The following is a 20,434-nucleotide window of genomic DNA, read 5'->3' as shown; positions in this document are numbered from 1 at the left end:
AAAATTTGGAATTGTATAAGACGCACCCTTGCATCACTAGATGCAGACTTAACGTTTTTAAGAATCTTAGCCCACACTCCTTCCTCCAATGCCAAGTTGAAATCTTTCTCCCATACTCTCTTGAGAGAAGTTAAGGCTCCGTCCCCCATACTCTGAATTAACAGGGAGTAGTACACTGATGCCTCATGACCTTTTCCAAAAGCCGCAATCACCTCTCCCAAAGCATCTGCCTCCTTAGGGGGATGTGAGCTACTCCCAAAAATAGTGCAAAGCAGGTGGCGCAGTTGTAAATACCTATAAAACTGAGGTCTGGGGATCCCAAAATGTTGGACCAAGTTTTCAAATGATCTCAACACACCACCTTCATATAGGTCACCGAGTGTAGCAACCCCCCTCACAATCCACTCCGGCCAGCAGAAAGGAGACTTGCCAATACATAGTCTTGGGTTCTGCCATATGCTCGAGGCAGCATTTAAATAAGTGTCCAATTTAAACAATCTGGACACTTTAGTCCATACCGAGTGTAAATGCAAAATAATGGGGTGTAACTTAACTTTTCCGATTAGTTTGATAGAGATGCTTTGTAATGGCGAAATAGGGGCAAGAACTGCCTGTTCAATAACAAACCAGGGAGGGGCTCTCTCAGGTGGAAGTGACCAATGAGCCAAATGTCTGAGACTGAACACATAGTAATAAAACAAAATCTTGGGTAGGCCTAGCCCTCCTTTGTCTATCGGCCTATGTAACTTATTAAAATGCAATCTGGGACGTTTACCATTCCAAATGAAGGACTTCGCTATGCTATCAAATTCCTTGAAATAAGAGAGGGGGACATCTACAGGGAGAGATTGTAGCAGGTAGTTAAATTTTGGAATACAATTCATTTTAATAACATTAACCTTCCCAATCATCGATAAATGTAATGAAGCCCACCTGCTGACATCGCTCGAAAACTTTTTTATTAAAAGGTCAAAATTAACTCTGACTAAATCAGAAAAATTTGCTGGGAATAAAATGCCCAAATACTTAATGCCCTGTTTAGGCCACTGGAAGGTGCCTGGCTGGAAAGCTGTTACTGGGCAGTACGCTGTCAGAGCCAAAGCTTCGGATTTAGACCAATTGACTCTGTATCCCGAGAACTTTGAAAAGGAATTAATAATTCTGTGGAGGCAAGGCATAGATCTAATGGGGTCAGAGACGAATAATAAAATATCATCTGCATAAAGCAAAAGCTTATGCGCCATACCTCCCGCCACCACCCCTGGAAAATCATCTTCCCTTCTTATAGCAGCAGCTAATGGTTCCAGGGCAAGACAGAACAATAATGGGGAAAGAGAGCAACCCTGCCATATGCCATTATCCAGAGTAAAATAATCTGAAATTAAACCATTTGTTTGTACCGCCGCTACCGGGTGTCTATAAAGTAACTTAATCCATCCAATAAAAGTATTCCCGAACCCGTATATTTCCAAAATCTTAAAAAAATAATCCCATTCTACCATATCAAATGCCTTTTCGGCATCAAGTGAGATGGCCGCGACCGGAGTCTGATCATTCGCCACTGACCACATCATATTGATGAAATGCCTAATATTATCAGAAGAGCTGCGGCCCCACATAAACCCCACCTGATCTATATGTACGTATAAGAGATGTCATAACTTAATCAGTTAGCCAGAATTTTTGACAATATTTTTACATCTAGCTGGATCAGGGAAATTGGAAGGTAACTCTTACACTCGCTTGGATCTTTGTCCTTTTTAAGGATCAGACTGATCCGGGCTTGTGTCATGATTGACGGAAGCTTTCCATTCTCAGTTGCCTCCGCGTCTGAGACCGTCAACCCACGCATCTTATCACGTGGCTTGTTGAGCGCATTACCGTGGAGACATAGCACATGTGAAGGCTTCACATCATCCACCACGGCATCCACGCACAACTCATCACGCGCCCCACCGAGAGCGAACCACATTATAGCGAAAATAATATTATATTACACCATGTGACTTTACCCTCCCTAGCAACCAGCCAATTTGGTTGCTTAGGAGACTTGGCTGGAGTCACTCAGCACGCCCTGGATTTGAACTCGCAAACTCCAGGGGTGGTAGTCAGCATCTTTACTCGCTGAGCTACCCAGGCCCTCAGTAGCTTTCCATTCTTTAATGATTCTGTATAAACTTATAACAAAAGTGGAGCCAATTCTGTAGCATAAAATCTAAAAAATTCTGCGGCAAAACCATCTGGCCCCGGAGCCTTACCTGCAGGCAAGGCCTTAATTACCTCACCAAGCTCTTCCAAGTTTATCTCAGAATCAAGAGAATTTTTTGCTCAGTTGTTCGTTTAGGGAGTTCTAATTGTTCCACAAAGTTCCTAATATCTTCATCAGTAGAGAAGATCAAGATAAAATTCTATAAAAGCATTATTAATATCAATGGCCGAGGTAAATATTTCCCCACCAGCAGATTTTACTGAGGGAATGTTAGAAAAAGACTCTCTCTGCTTTATGTATCTAGCCAAAAGCTTCCCTGCATTGTCTCCCGACTCAAAGTATGACTGTCTTGCCCTGAATAGCCAAAACTCCACCTTCGGCGACAAAATAGTATTATATCTGTATTTCAATCGGGTCAATTCTCTGCGGCCATCAGATGACATTCAGCGCTTCAGCTCTGCCTCGGCACTTTTAATATTCCCTTCCAGTTCTCTTGCTTTGGATTTTTTGGTGAATGATGCATACTGTACTATCCGGCCCCTAAGAACCGCCTTAAGTGCCTCCCAAGCCACACCCACAGAGGACACTGAGGATCAGTTGGTCTCCATATAAACATTCATTTCAGCCTTTAACATTTGTTGAAATTCAGGATTTTTCAAAAGGGTTACATTAAAGCACCAACTATATGATTTCTTTTTCTCTGAATGTGGCGACACCTCTAAACACACCAGGGCGTGATCTGAGACTAAGATGTTTCCAATTGAGTGATCAACAACAGATGAAATGAGGGACTTAGATATATAAAAAAAAAATCTATTCTAGAATAAATCTTATGGACTGATGAAAAACATTTATAGTCCCTACCAGATGGGTTCAAAAGTCTCCAAATATCTGTAAGGCCAATATATTTACACATCCTGAGAAGCGTCAATGTTGCCCTAGGGGGCTTGCACACAATTGCTTCACTATGATCAAGGACTGAGTCCATCAAAAATTAAAGTCTCCTCCAAATATTATATAATGAGGGGTGCCAGCGGCTTGCAACATCCCTTCAATATCAATAAAAAAGCCCTGGTCATCAGCGTTAGGTGCGCAGATATTAGCCAAAATCAACCTTTGCCCCTGAATTTCTGCTAAAACAATAATGAATCTTCCTAAATTATCTTTAATCTGTTTGAGACATTTTAATTGTAAAGATGTTTACTTATCAATGTAATGACTCCCCTGCTCTTACTTGAGCCAGCACTAAAGAAAACATGTCCACCCCATATCTTCACAAATTTTTCAGCTTCCTGCAGGGAAAGATGCGTTTCTTGAAGAAACACTATATCATATATCTTACATTTAAGAATAGAAATAACCTTCCTTCTTTTTATGGGGTGCCCCAACCCATTCACATTCCATGTGGAGAGAGAAAATCCACTCATATTAACATTTGACATATTAGAAAAAATAGATTGTATGTCAAAAACAATATTATAAAGACCACATTCCAACATCAGTGTAACAATCAAACCCCAAACCTTTCCCCCGAACCAAACAAAGAAAAAAAAGAAAAACGTGCACATTAACCCCGCGCACGACAGCGCCAACCGGCGTCCACCCCTCTAAACTCAAATAGTCTATGTACGCCTACTAGAGTCCCCGTGACAACTTGCCGTCATATTGCTCAAGTCTGGTGTTTCTAATCAGATTTTGTGAGACAGAATTTCACAGCAAAAAATAGTCTATAAAACAAACTACAGCCAATAAGCGGAATAAACACAAAATACATGTAGATTCATCCACATAACTGTTCCGAAGGAGTTTTCCTCCACAGAACAAGCTCCAGCCGCTAGCGGAACCAGCACAAAAAAAAAAAAAAAAAATTCAGTTTCCCTGGACAGTCAAACAAATGTTCAGTAAGCCCGCCCATTTGGCCGATAAATGAGTACAACAAAAGACCCAATCACTCCAATGTCCTGCAAGAGATGTTCCACAAAACAAACTCCATGCCACAGGAGGCATAAGCACCAAAAACGTGCAGATTTATCCACAAGCTGTCCCGAAGAAATCATATTACACAAAACAAACTCCAGCCGCTAGGTGGAACCAGCACAAAAAAAACAAAGAAGGCGCCCAGCTTCTTCGGGCAGTCGAGTGTATGTTCAGTGAGTTAGGCCCACTAAACAGAAACATGAAAATCACCAAATGGCTAACTCACTCCAATGTTTTTATGAAGGACAATGCTTGCTGTTGGCATGTAAATTCTCTACAGCCATCCTTAGTATCTATTCTCAGTTTGGCCAGAAACATCAGAGCAAAAGCGATCTTCCTTTAATGTAAGAGATTCTTGCATTCCCTGAATCGATCACGTTTCTCTCTTGTCGAATTTGCAAAATCTGGGACAGGAAAATGCTGTAGTTCTTCCAAGAAATCTTTCCTTTACTCATCGCCTCTTGTAACACGAGATCTTTATCGGATGATCTCAGAAATTTGGCCAGAATTGATTGGGGCCTGTCTCCCTAAGCCGATCTCCGAACCGGAACCCTGTGAGCTTGCTCGATTTCCAGCTTATGGCCTGTTATGTCGAGCAGACTCGGGAAGAGCTCGTCTAGGAATTTCACCATATCTCTGCCTTCCTCATGCTGAGGAATTCCAACAATTTGGACGTTGTTTTGTCGATTATGATTCTCCAAATCCTCCAGTTTTTCCCAAACGTGCTGCAAATCTGTCTTGGTCGCTAGCGGGTTAGCAGCTAATTCCCTCTCCGATGACTCCAGATAATCGATCCGTTTCTCGACGTCCGACAATCTTGTAACCAACTCAAAGAATTTTGTCTCCATGGAAGTGATCGATCGACATATTACAACCAGATCCTCCAAGTCTACGATGACCTTCGCCAGCATTGCAGACATGCTGGACATTTGACGCTGAATTTCTCCCGCCGCACCATCCAAATTGAGTCCCTGGTCTGTGGCCTTGTCAGGGATATCAGCATGAGCACGTAAGTGTCTTTTAATGTCTCCAGAGCCTGAGGATTTTGAATTCTTTGATATACTGTCTTCATAAAACAGTTAAGAATCAGGGTGTATCGAATCTCACCGGTTTATGACATAAAAAGTATTAAAAACTAGCAAAGTGCGCAGAGCTTGCCGTTCACACGTCCGAACCTCTCATGGCGTCACGCGACTCCCGATCAGCCACAACATTAAAACCACCTACCTAATATTGTGTAGGTCCCCCTCGTGCCACCAAAACAGCGCCAACCTGCATCTCAGAATGCTAAAACTCAAAAGCTATTCTTCTCACCACAATTGTACAGAGCAGGTATCTGAGTTACCATAGACTTTGTCAGTTCGAACCAGTCAGGCCATTCTCTGTTGACCTCTCTCATCAACAAGGCATTTCCGTCCACAGAACTGCCGCTCACTAGATGTTTTTTGTTTTTGGCACCATTCGGAGTAAATTCTAGAGACTGTTGTGTTTGAAAATCCAAGGAGATCAGCAGTTACAGAAATACTCAAACCAGCCCGTCTGGCACCAACAATCATCCATGTGATTATCTAATCAGCCAATCATGTGGCAGCAGTGCAGTGTATAAAATCATGCAAATATGGGTTAGGATCTTCAGTTAATGTTCACATCAACCATCAGAATGGGTAAAAATTTGATCTCAGTGATTTGGACGGTGGCATGATTGTTGGTGCCAGATGAGCTGATTTGAGTATTTCTGTAACTGCTGATCTCCTGGGATTTTCATGCACAACAGTCTCTAGAATTTACTCAGAATGGCACCAAAAATATCCAGTGAGTGGCAGTCCTGTGGATGGAAATGCCTTGTTGATGAGGTCAACAGAAAATGGCCAGACTGGTTCGAACTGACAAAATCTACGGTAACTCAGATAACTGCTCTGTACAATTGTGGTGAGAAGAATAGAATGCTATTCTGAGATGCAGGTTGGTGCTCTTTTGACGGCACAAGGGGAACCTACACAATATTAGGCAGGTAGTGTTAATGTTGTGGCTGATCCTGTATATATATACAGGATCGCTTGGAACCTCGACCAAGGTACTATCCACAGTGGAAAACCCCCAAAAAGTGAGCAGAGTTGAGTCGAGCCGTACCGTGCAGTGGAAAAGCCCCATTAGATCTCTATACAACTGTAGTGAGCAGAACAGCATCTCAGAATGCACAACACGTTGGACCTTGAGGAGTATGGGCTACAACAGCAGAAGACCATGTTGGGCACTTTATTAGGACCATTGTATTCCTAATAAAGATGTCGGTGAGTGTATGTTCATACTGTTTGCATAATTTGTCAAAATTACAGCTTGATTAAACATAACAAGCAACAAAAATACTCTGCTCAAAAGGGATATTTAAAGGTATGTTGCGCTTATTTATGAATTATAACCTACTAAAGAATAATACTTATGTGTGAAAAGTTCACACACAAGTTTTATGTGCAAATACGAGCCTACGCACAGTTAGTGAGTGAGACCCAGTTTCTGTGTGTGGCCCCACATGCAAGGTGAGTCTCTGAGTCTCAGCAGTGGCAGCTCGCAGTCTGGCTGCATCTTTGTCCAGCAGCTCCTGGTTCTCTGCATACCACTTCAGCCTCTTCTTCAGCACTGTCACCTCCTCCTGATGTTTCTCCTGGAGCATCCTCAGCTCGAAAACTTTATCACCTGCCAGATGCAGCTAGACGCTTTCTGCTTTCAAACTGACAATTATACCCCACAGAATATACAGCCACTTTAACACCTCCACATCTGATACTCCTACCTGATATGTAAACTGCTTGCTCTTTGGCAAGGTCTCGCTCTTTCCTCATCATCTCCAGGTCTACATGCAGGGCTTGTTTCTCCTGTTTTAGCCTACGGACTTCGTCTTGCAGTCTCTCCTCATTTCTCTGCATATAAATATGTGACATGATGACATATCTCGATGACCTTCATGTGAAATAAATCCAAAACCTTGTAAGCTACTTTGTTGTATTACTGCTAAGGCAGCATGCTAACTAAAATGGAACCTCATAAGTAGCTGAATTGGACCACTCTAGGTAGACACCACCAAATCATGGCACACACTGTCCTCATGAAAAGCCCACATTATCACGTTAACATAAAAATCAACTGCAAACACAAATAATGGGTAAAATAGTTGGTTGTAACTACCTTTTGTAACAGTTGTTCAGTAGCAAGCCTTTGGTGCCTTAAAATGCTAAGTAGGCAGCTTATTAGTTTTCATAACAGAGCTACTGTACTGATATTGTGTGGTCTCCTTACAGTACCTGTGCAGCTTGCACCTGACTCGTCAGCTCTGCAATACTGAAGCTTTGATCAGCAAAGCTTTTTGCAGTTCTTTGGCTGCTGTTCGTATTCAACTGGACCCTGACAGGGAAATTGATATTGCTTTTATCTCTGCTACAGCAAAGAAGAGTGTGAATACATAAAGCCTGCTGTGATATGTATTGTAACACTCTATACATACACTCAGAGCACTGACCTGGTGAGGACAAGCTCAGTCAGAAGTTCTTTGCTTCTCTATGAACAAAGCCTCATTTTGTTTGCTTTGAGCCTGGAGTGCTTTTATTTGCAGATAGAGTTTCTCATTCTCCTACATGGTCAAAACCATCAAAATATTAGGAATACGTTTCAGACATGTTTTACTCTGAATCCATTTGTAGTACATGAATACTAATGTCCAAATGCAAATATATTCAGCACATTTATAGTTATAGATAAGAAATAATTGGATGTGGTTTGTGGAAAGGCCATGACTACTTCTGTCATTAAAGAAAGTATGAGCAGCAATTACAAATGTGATTCTAAATTGTTAGTGGTAATATTGTAATCTTATCACTTATAAAAAGAACTATGTTTAATGACCTGCCTCGTTGTGTCAAAATGAACTACAGCGATCTGAAAGCTTAAAAGTTTTGTGTAGTATGATTATCTGACATTTAGCATGCAGAGCGCAACAATAAGGATAACCTGAATTGTGAGAATACATAATGAGATAATGATTTTTATACTGTAGGAACTATAGATTCTATCCCCTAACCCTAACCCTACCCCTAAACCTAACCCTCACAAAAAACTTTCTGCATTTGTACATTTAAAAAAAAAATACAGTTTAGTATGTTTTTTAAGCAATTTGAATTATGGGGACACTAGAAATGTCCTCATAAACCACAATTATAGCATTACACCCTTGTAATTACCAGTTCGTAACCTAAAAAAATGTCCTCGTAAACCACCCAAACCCGCCCACACACACACACACAAAAAGAGTAAATATATATATAATGTTATTTTGTAATGTAACAAATACTACCATATTATTATTATTATTATTATTATTATTATCATAATGATAGTTTTGCAACATACAATTGGAGGCTTAAGAGTAGAAAAGCACTTTTTGTTCAAGAACCATTTCTGAGGCTGTACTGAATTATGATGCACAAATGACAATTCATTGCATGTCATTTGTTACGGTTATGTATCCACCTTTTTCCTGAACGTGGAAGTGTTCCTGTTTTCAGTTTCCGGTCTCCGGTGTTTTTACTCCTATCAGCATTTATTTTTAGCAGACACTATGATGTTTAGCACATTCACTGTGTAAAAATTGTGAAAAAATCATGTGGCATTCGTGACAACCTTTTTTGACAGTGCCTCACTCATCAAAGTTTAACGAGTGGTTGCATGACGTGGGGCTATGAAATGAGATGAGTTATGTTGATCTCAAAACTATTTCAAATTGTTATGACAGCCATGGCGGTGCACAGTGGTTAGTCAGAAAAACTGTGGATGAAGCCATAAATATTGCAATAAAAAATGTCAAAATAAATTGAACCTGCACTGTTGCATTCACAATGCATGTAAACACAAACTGCTCCTTCTTATAGACGACAATATTCTAGAAAACTGAAACAGAGAAGAAACAGTGAGAACTCTGTGCATGTGTATGTTCTGTGAGAAGAGCCTGCGCTGCGCACGAGTGGCAGAGTGCCACTGAACTGAATTGAACTGAATTTTTGTCATATGTCTCTCCGAAACGTCTTACAGTTCGCCTGCCACAAATAAAGAAAAATAACCAACAAAAAAATCCTTATTGTTGAGGATCAAACCACCACTTCGAAGAATAGATCTAGAAGAGAGAAAAAATGACTAAACCTATACAAAAATGACTAGAGAGATGAGTAAAGACAGAGAGACAGTGAAAGAGAGAGAGAGAGAGAGAGAGAGAGAGAGAGAGAGAGAGAGAGAGAGAGAGAGAGAGAGAGAGAGAGAGAGAGTGTGTGTGTGTGTGTGTGTGACACACCTGATGGTATCCCTGAATCAGAGTCTCCTGCTCCTTCATCTCTTTCTCGATGAGTTTCAGTTTCTCTTCAGTCACTGGGTCCGAGGCCTCGCCAAAATTCTGCCTTCCTTTCTTACTGGCCTCCTCTGCACTGTGTAGCTGCAGAATCAGCATTTAACAGGTCAACATGACTTTGGTAAAGGGATGGGATATTTTTGCCCAGAGAGCTCAGTTAGTAGAGCATTAGACTTTTGAATTGAGAGTCCAGGATTCAAGGCTTTGTTTGGGAGAAGGCTGTTCAGATTAAAAGGTGGGATATTGAAGGGGTGCTGTGTAAGGCTATCAAAACTATGAAAGTCTGGCTGGTGATAAATTGCCACACCTATAATTGCAATTAACTAATTCATATATAAGAACTCTTATGATCCAAGAGTAAAAAATAAGAGATTATTACATATCAGGGGCCTCATGCATATAACTTGGCGTAGATTTCATCCTAAAAGTGGGCATACTCACAAAAGTCAGATTTTGCGTATGAACAAAAATTTTCACCACCGGAACCTGCGCAAAGTTCCCTTTATTAGTTATCTGAAGATTGTGTACATGCACATGCTTTATTCCCCACCCCATCCTCCCCACAAAATAACCATATATGCATGTACAATGCCTGTTTTTGCTATGAATAACATCATTTGCATTTAATTATCATATGCATATTGCCATCCAGACATGTGATACTGCCGCGTTTAATGGTATGAGAAAGAAGATAATACACACTGACGCCTACATGTTGCATGTGAATAGATGCTGCTGCTTAAAATATTTTCTTAATCTTTGTCTTGTTTTAGTGTATACATATTTAAACATCCGTTTAACAAGATCAATTTACCTGAGAAGCATAATTATATTATAAGTCTTGTTTACAGAGAATATGTTCTATTTAAGTTTCTTCTTACACAATCAGGACATTTTTATTTTATTTTATTAAGCATAAACCTAACCTAACTTATGCAGTTTTGCTACTCAGGTAATTTTTAAAAATAGTTTTTACAGATCCTTAAAATTAAGATTTTTTTTTTTTCTGGAAGCAAAACTAAGATAGTGATTAAGAAAAATATTTATGTTGTGTAAAACACTATCTGATAATCAGATCACAACCTTTTTTTAAATAAATAAAATGTGCAATGTGTAAGCTTATCTTTTGATTTATATGGTATTTTTCATGTTTTTCAGTACCACAGGGTTGTCATTACGTTCCACGTCTGTATTACTGGTAAATGGGACAGAAAGGACATTATATGCCTATTTGTTGTTCAGCAGACAGCCTAGCACCAGTCTTTCAATGGTCCATTTGTCTACTGATGTGTTTATTTTACCTGGCCATTCCACATCAGTTATAGTTAACATCACAGATCATCTTTATTTGAATGTTGGCTTTTGCCTCAAAACATGGTTTTCTGTGATGAAACACAATTCCAAAATAATGGTCTTTGGGAATCGAAAATATCACAAGCCAAGAAATCCTTGCTGTCATTAAAAGTATGTTTCCTCTGTATGATGCAACGGGAAAGACTTCCAAAAGCAGCGCATCCATTGTAACATTGTAGTAATGGCAACAGGTTTAGTGTTGTGGTTTAATGATTAAGGTTCAGGGGCCAGATGCACCAGCCATGAGTAAGTTACAACTTAGCCAAGTTGTGGCATAAATAGGCACTAAGTAACAACATTCACAGGAGTAACATATACTGTATAAACCGTAGCAACCTAATGTAATAATTTTTTCTTTCTCACATAATGATAACCAACGATTGCACTTTAACAAAGCTGTGGATAAAAGGTCTTCATTCCCATATTCCTCAATGTACAGGACTAGTTTACATTCATATCCTGTTGGAGAAAATGTTTCATGTCAAATGAAGACATTATTTGCGAGCACAACAAAAACCACTTCAGAAAAAGAACTCACGGCACAACTTTTAAAATAATGCTATATTTTTCTGATAAGTCCTTCAGAAGGAACTAAAAAAAATACTTAGAAAAAAACCCTACTTACATAACACACCTGCGCTAAAAGCACAATCTATTATTGGCAAGATATTGAACAGCTATTTAAACAGCATACGAGTGAAAATTAATGTATGTACGTGGGTGGAGTATCCATAGAAATACATGTCTTCAGTGAATGCTATAAATATATGCATTAACAAAACATTCACCTGCAAATACTGATTGCCCTTTTACAGAAGAAACACTAATGTTGTTTGTTACAAAACCTACAATTTGGCATTCATTCATACCTGGGGAGAGCTGCTAGAGAGCTGAAGGTTTTCTGTTGAAACTTAAAAAGCTCATATGTGCAGTAAGGCAATGAAAATGGATGAACTTGAGTGGACATTTCGTCTTTATTCAGAACCAATTATTAAGAGGAAGAGCTGACAGCTCCTTGAGGTTTTTTTTTTTTTTTTACAAAGTCTGAACACACAAAAATACCTGTGGGTGATAAAGTGCCATGGCAACTCCCTGAAGCAAGACCGTTCTCCAAAAGCATGACTTGCTCAAATTTTCCAGAATGTTAATACATTTTCATACCTATTCATATGTGCTCTTAATTTATATTACTTAATTTTTAAAAGGGAGATCTCTGAAAATATGATTTTCCTTGGGCTATTAAAATAAGAGTTTGGTGTAGCACACACTCTTCTGTTTAATTTAAAGGAATAGTTGACAGTGAATAACTTAAATTTAATTCTGATGAACACAGAATACTTGGAATAAAATGCAGAAGTTTAATTGATTACTTTTAATGTGATTTTATGTTGTTTTTTTGGCCTTTTTTGAGTCACTATTTAAATTCATTATATGGCAAATAAACATTGTGAAAACGTATTAATCATTCACTTTTTGCATTCCATGGAAGACAGAAAGTCAAAAGTGTTCAGAGCAACAATAAGGTGTGCAAATATTGATAGAATTTCCATTTGGGGGTGAACTGCTTCTTTACGATATGCACGTACGCATGCGTGTTTGTGTGTGAGTAGAAATGTAACTGTGTCAAGGTTTCATGGTATACCATGGTTTTAAAAAGAGACTGTTATCAAACCATTGACATTTAAAATTCACAGTATTGCATACATGGTATTACTTTAATTTAAATGTAATAAAATAATTGCTTTATTTCATTCCAAGTAAAGGAATGAACGTTTCCATTGTAAATATCAGTTACGGCTACATTTACAAAGCATCATATAAACTTGATAAAATAAATCTCTAAATTGCGACATATGTCTCCTGTTTCACTGAACTATCACTTCATTTTAAAAGCCACACACGCGAACTGCACGGCAGAGAGAGTGCAGCACACTGAAATGTCAAGGCCTGAAACTTTATTTCCCTCCTCCAAGCAGCTGAAGTCCATGGTGTGGGAATATTATGGTTATTTAAAAAACCCACAAGGCATCATCAATGTTGATGGTCAGCCAATTTGTAAACTTTGTCGACAAAAGTGTGATCGGAATCGGAGCTGATCAAGATCAAAGCAGCAGCGCAGCTCTCTTCCTCTCTCTCCACCTCTCACTCGCTCACTCACTCACTCACGCGCGCGTGTGTGTGTGTTTGTGCATGCACGAGACAGGACATATCTTTTGCACTCTTCGTATGGTGGATTTAATAACCATCGTAGCTCAACAAGATCACCATCGAGTGCAACAACGGAATGAAACGCGAACACCAGCGAAGTGGTAAGTCTACTGCATCTAAACTGTTTAAAGTTTTTAGAAACTTGCCAGTCAGACACAAGTCAGTCAGACAATTGTGGATGCGCGAGACAAACCGCGTGTCCCGAAAATGATAGAAATTATGTTTTATCTCAAATGTAAATCTGTATATTGTGTGAAAATATGCAAAGAGCATAGAGATGTAGGCGCAAAACAGTAGAAAAACAAGTGGTTTAAATGTTATCACAAAGGGGGAGAACAAGATGACAGAGGATTTTTTCCTGTCTTACCATTATTGTATTCCAAAACAGCAAAAAAAAAACAAAACAAAAAACATGCAGAACTGTATCCATTTCACTTGGGATTGTTTTTCCTTCATTCACAAGATGCACCTATTCGGAATTACCTGGAAAAAAATGTCATATTTTAATGTAGGCCTATGTATTATAACATTGTGTAACAATTGTTTATAATTTTTTTGGTTCCTGGGTAGTAAGTGTTATTTCCTAATTAATTATGCCTCAAAAGTATAGAAAATGACTATTATTCCCCACAAAATTTGCTTTTGTGACCAGGACAGTGATATTTTTAAATTGACCTATTTCCAATGAGAAACGTTCACATAAAGTCAGAAAAAAACAACATATGAATCCAAATTAACATTATATACTAAATTAGCATTTATACTAAAGTAATACAAAAATGACTACAAAAGATTTAGGAGTAGCTTTTCGAGATTTACGATTATACTGTAAATCACTAACATGAATCAGCCCCCAAATGTTGTCTCCCATCATGTTCTCATTATACTGTCCTTGGTAGCGGCTTTCAAAGTCCAGTATATCCTGATGGAAGCGCTCGCCTTGCTCCTCTGAGTACGCTCCCATGTTCTCCTTGAATTTATCAAGATGAGCATCAAGGATATGGACTTTAAGGGATTTCAGAGGTGGAGCTGAGGAGAGGAAACTATACTACCCCAACCAAAAAGACCTCAACGACTTGATTAGAGATCTTGGTCTCACCAAGTCCAATGCCAAGCTTTTGACGTCTAGGCTCAAGCAATGGAACTTGTTGGATGAAAGTGTGCAAGTCGCAGATCAGAGGAAACCTCACCAACCTTTTTCCAACTTCTTCACCCATCAAGATGGGCTCTGCTTCTGCCACGATGTGACCAGTCTGTTCAAGGCAATCAGAATCGCCTGTAACCAGAATGTGTGGCGCCTCTTCACTGACAACTCATCCAGGAGCCTCAAAGCCGTTCTGCTCCATAATGGTAACAAGTACCCGTCTCTTCCCCTGGCTCACTCGGTGCAACTCAAAGAGGATTACAACAGCATCAAGACCATGCTGGATGCCTTGAAGTATGATGAGTATGGCTGGGAGGTCATAGGAGACTTAAAAATGGTGGCATTCCTGATGGGTCTCCAAGGCGGTTTTACCAAGTTTCCCTGCTATCTTTGCCTTTGGGACAGCAGGGACACCAAGGCGCTCTACCACAGGCAGGACTGGCCACAGCGGAACGAGTTCTCTGTGGGGAGGAACAACGTCAAGTGGTAGCCACTGGTGGACCCCCGGAAGGTGCTGATGCCACCACTGCACATCAAATTGGGCCTTATGAAACAATTTGTCAGAGCTCTAGATAAGGAGTTGGCAGCCTTCAAGTACCTTCAAGACTTCTTCCCTAAGCTGTCTGAGGCAAAGGTCAAAGCCGGTATCTTCGTCGGACCACAGATAAAGAAGATCCTGGAGTGCAATGAATTCCCCAAGAAGCTCACTAGTAAGGAGAAAGCGGCTTGGAACAGCTTTGTCGCAGTGGTTCAAGGCTTCCTGGGCAATCACAAGGCCGAAAACTATGTGGAGCTGGTTGAGACTCTGGTGAAGAACTACGGCACAATGGGCTGTAGGATGTCCCTCAAGGTCCATGTCCTTGATGCTCATCTTGATAAATTCAAGGAGAACATAGGAGCGTACTCGGAGGAGCAAGGCAAGTGCTTCCATCAGGATATACTGGACTTTGAACGCTGCTACCAAGGACAGTATAACAAGAACATGATGGGAGACTACATTTGGGGGCTGATTCGTGAAAGTGATTTACAGTATAATCGTAATTCTCGAAAAACTACTCACTTCTAAATCTTTTGTAGTCATTTTTGTATTACTTTAGTATAAATACATGTTAATTTGGATTCATATGTTGTTTTTTTCTGACTTTGTGAACGAAAAGACACAAATCCACCCGTTTTCTCAATGGAAATAGGTAAATTTCAAAATATCACTGTCCTGGTCACAAAAGAAAGTTTGTGCGGAATAATAGCCATTTTCTATACTTATGAGGCATAAGCAATTAGGAAATAACACTTACTACCCAGGAACAAAAATTGTGTTACATAGTGTAATTTATAACGTTGCCTGCGTTTAAAAAATCATTTAGGCACGGCATCAATGAACTATAAAGATTTCAAATGTATTTATTTATTCATCCAGAAAAATTCCCCAATATCACATCCTGGGCCATCATCCAGTCAGACGGCTCGTTGCTGTATTTTTCTAATAATTTTAGCAAAGCACCTTAATACCGTGATACAGCGATATATTTTGTGAAGGTTATTCTGCTGTGAACATTTCATACCGTTACACTGCTATGTGTGAGTTTCTGCACAGACAATGCACAGTGACAGAACCTCTCAAGAGAGTAAAGTTTTCCCCTAACGCAAAAAAAAGAGACATGTTCTGCTAGAACATTAGATCATATATCCAACACTTATAACACATTTTTCAGACTGTATAATGAAGTACAGCTATACAAAAGAGCTTACCTTGCTCTGCAGTATGAAGTTTTCCTGTCTGAGTGCTGCCAGTTCTCGGCTATGCTCTTGTCGCAACAGCTCTTCTCTCAGGTGGAGCTCTCTCTCTTTCTGGGCAAGCTGCAAACGGCAACGTTCCAGTGAGGTGTGCTCCTGCTGAAAGGTCGGACCACTTTCTGTTTCCTCCTCTATCGCCTGAGGCTGACAGGCAAACAGAATGGATCAGGAGGTTAGCAAACTGGAAGACTTGGTCCAATGCTTCAGTTAACCAGTTAACACACTTCTATTTCAACGTGGGGTGTGATCCTGTCTGCTTGGTGAGGGCTGTCATCCTGTAGACTGCTGGCTTGAACCTGATGCTGGAGGAATGTAGCGAAGGACTGCATGGAGGCCACCAGTTCCCTGCTTAGCCTTAAACTTGTGTCTAAACCTGTAAGAAAAAAAAAATACTTTAGTAAAGGACAGCTTACCATTTACCACCATGCAAGCAAAAATTAGGGCTGGGTTTTGCTAACTACCTTACCATACAATACACATATACTAAGGTCATAAAGTATTGATTAGTGACTCACCGATGTGGGTTTTTTAATGGCTAATGCCAATACCGATATTCAGAGAGAAAGATACAATTTAGATAGCAAATAAGATGTGAACAAAATTGCAGAATTTAAATTAACACTTATTTCACACAAAACGTACTCAAAACACAGTTATCAGCCAATGCCAGTAACACCAAAACAGCAAAATTGCCTGGCCAATCTATTTGTCTAAAAATAGTATTAATGCAATATTGTGAGAAAGGCAAATATAGTGCATCAAAGCACAGCATTGCAGGTACCTTTCACTGTTTGTGTCTGGCTGAGGATTTGAGTCTTTTTAGGGAACTGGTTCTGAGCTTTTCTCTGCGTTAGATGTGAGGGAGGTTTAGCAGCTGTTGACTGGTTCTGCTGGGTGCAGGTGCTCTGGGTAACGGCCTGCTCTCAGCACTTTTGGTCCTTAATGATGGAACAGGAGCTTTTCTAGAAGGAGCTAAAAGGTGTGCAGATCCACTGGGTCTGGGAGGAACCTGAAAAAGAAGTTAATATGCCCTGTTATCATAATTAATGTGATTATCACAACCATGTGAAGAAGTAGTTACCCTTTAAAATTATCCCTCATTTACTTTGCAGTCTGTGCACCTACCTTTCAATTTTCACTTATCAAAACCATTAAAATTCTAGAATCTAAGGCTCACTTACACACCCGCAGTACCTAATTCTGATATTCTGAACAACTCCAATGTTTGTAAGGTTGTTTACATGAACTTGTTGATTTGACCCACATAAAAACTGGTCTGAACAGGCAACGATCCTACACTGAAACATATTCATATAGCAACCTACCCGGCAACTGAGGCAATTATAGTGAAGCTCATGAGTAGTGGAGGCCTGCATCAAATTGTACCACATAATTATGTGGACAAGGATGCGAAAAGGGGCAAAAATGTAATAAGGACATTTTATGGGGGGCCTGGGTAGCTCAGCGAGTATTGACACTGACTACCACCCCTGGAGTCGCGAGTTAGAATCCAGGGCATGCTGAGTGACTCCAGCCAGGTCTCCTAAGCAACCAAATTGGCCCGGTTGCTAGGGAGGGTAGAGTCACATGGGGTAACCTCCTCGTGGTCGCGATTAGTGGTTCTCGCTCTCAATGGGGCACCTGGTAAGTGGATCACGGAGAGTAGCATGAGCCTCCACGTGCTCTGAGTCTTCGTGGTGTCATGCACAGCGAGTGATGTAATAAGATGCACGGATTAACTGTCTCAGAAGCGGAGGCAACTGAGACTTGTCCTCTGCCACCCGGATTGAAGTGAGTAACTGCGCCACCACAAGGACCTACTAAGTAGTGGGAACTGGGCATTCCAAATTGGGGATAAAAAGGGGATAAAAAAAATAATAAAAAATAATAATAATTAAAAGAAATAAAATAAATTAGGACATTTTATGTACGACATCAATCAAATGGAGTGTATGTGTGCACAATCAGAGCCAGACATGGTGGGACCGTGGCGTATATGTATTATCTTCATCTAGAACATTAGGATGTCCAAAGTGACTCTTTAAGAAATAGTTCACTCAAAACTTCAATTCTCTCATCATTTACTCACCTTCATGCCATCCCAGATGTGTGACTTTCTTACTTCTGCAGAACACAAGCAAAGATTTTTGGAAGACATATATCAGCTCTGTAGGTCCATACAATGCAAGTGAATCGTGACCAAAACTTTGAAGCTCCAAAAAGCACATAAAGGCAGCATAAAAGTAATCCTTTAGACACCACTGTTAATCCATGTCTTCTGAAGCTATCCAATCAGTTTTGGGTGAGAACAGACCAAAATGTAACTCTCTTTTCATTATAAATCTTGACAATAGCAGTCTCATTGGCGATCATGATTTCAAGCTCAATTACACTTCCAAGTGCCATCAAGCACTCTGCGCATGTGGCAAGCACTAGGGAGTGTAATCGAGCTTGAAAGCATGATCGTGCCCAGAGACTGCAATGGCAAAATGTACAGTGAAAAAGAAGTTACAATTTGCTCTGTTCTCACCCAGAATCGATTGGATCGCATAAGAAGACATGGATTAAACCACTGAAGTCATACTTTTATGTTGCCTTTATGTGCTTTGAGCTTCAGAGTTTTGGTCACCATTCACCTAAAGAGCTGAGTCATTCACATCTGGGATGGCGTGAGGGTGAGTAAATGATGAGAGAATTTTTATTCTTATTTATTTTATCAGCATGTATAGGTAGATCTTAATTTTGATAAATGTCAACAAAAATTGACGAAAAAATGACTGTTCACCTGAGAGTTCACACTGAAGTTCAGCTGTCAAAATATTTATTTCAGCTTGAAGAGTTACTGCGGCATCCACTGAAGCTTTTGCAGCATGCTCCAGATAATAAAGCTATACAATAGCCGTTTAGGGTGACTGTATTGCTTTGGGTCTCTTTTCTCTTTTAGCCATGCAATCTCTCCTTTCAGGCTCTCTTTAACTTCATTTATCCTTGCATTGATTGTGTTACATATTTTTGGCTTTAACTGCCTAATTTTGTATCGGAGAGATTCAACTGCCCAGAGAAATAGGACAATTACATTGATGTGACTTAGGGTTAATGCTCTCAGGTGAACCAGAAGCTGCACACAGACATTCTGTCCACTGCTTTCTTTTTTTCCCCGGTCTTCATGGAGGCATTTTAACAGGTAGATTTGGGACTACACTACCGGTCAAAAGTTTTGAAACACTTGACTGAAATGTTTCTCATGATCTTAAAAATATTTTGATCTGAAGGCGTATACTTAAATGTTTGAAATTTGTTTTGTAGACAAAAATATAATTGTGCCACCATATTAATTTATTTAATTATAAAACTAAAATGTAATTAAAAAAAAAAGTTTTTGAAATTGATGTCTTGGACCAAATAATAAAGAAAAGCAGCCAATAAGTGTTCAACATAGATGAGAACTACTTCAATACTGTTTAAAAAGCCCAGGGTGATACCTCAAGAAGTTGGTTGAGAAAATGTCAAGAGTACATGTCTGCAAATTTTAGGCAAAGGGTGACTACTTTAAAGATGCTAAAATATAACACAGTTTTGATTTATTTTGGATTTTGTTTAGTCACAACATAATTCCCATAGTTCCATTTATGTTATTCCATAGTTTTGATGACTTTACTATTATTCTAAAATGTAAAGAAAAAAAAATTATAATAAAGAATAAGTGTTTCAAAACTTTTGACCGGTAGTGTATATCTTTGTATATTAATGCTACAAACAATTGTGTGGATTCTTTTGTCTTGTTTTCATGAAAAAAAAAAAAATGAAAAAAAAAAAATAATAATTCACAGGAGTTAGCAAAAGTGTCTCTTATTCTATACACCCCGAAAGTTCTAGCTTTCACACTGAAGTCATATGGCAATATGACTCTGATGCATATCTGATTTATTTCCACATATGAAAGTGGCCTGGATAAGAATTTAAAATGTCAGATTCAATATGATTTTTTCTTTTTACATTGTCACCAAAATAGAGCTGTCACATGTGAGAGACAAAAACAGATTTGGGTCAACTTTGGTGTAAACATTGCCTAATTTAAAAAGGAAATTCACATTCATAATAGCCCTGTGCTTGTCTCTCACCTGGCGCTTCTTTAGTCTGGGAGGAGGAGGCTCTACATAGGCACTTTCCTGCTCCTCCATCAGCCATTTGATCTTCTCAGCAATGCTCTTATGAGTGGACTGAAGGGAGGCTGCATGTTCCCCTCCTGCTAGACTAGCTGTATTACCTCCTCCAATGTCATCATTAGCAGAACTGAAAGGGCTCTCATCTGAAGATATCCTTAATTGACTAGGAGTCGCGCTGCCTCTAGGCCCTACCT

The 20,434-nt window shown here is 39.6% G+C and overlaps 1 pseudogene; it reads right to left on the bottom strand.

The window, feature by feature from the left end:
* Window positions 1-20,434, bottom strand: part of LOC127453396 (centrosomal protein of 162 kDa-like) — a 47,498-nt pseudogene that overhangs the window by 14,254 nt on the left and 12,810 nt on the right.

The sequence above is a fragment of the Myxocyprinus asiaticus genome, chromosome 15, assembly GCF_019703515.2.
Source record: "Myxocyprinus asiaticus isolate MX2 ecotype Aquarium Trade chromosome 15, UBuf_Myxa_2, whole genome shotgun sequence".
NCBI lineage: Eukaryota > Metazoa > Chordata > Actinopteri > Cypriniformes > Catostomidae > Myxocyprinus > Myxocyprinus asiaticus.
Note: the sequence above shows the minus strand (reverse complement) of the source record. Positions and strands in the feature narration are given on the sequence as shown.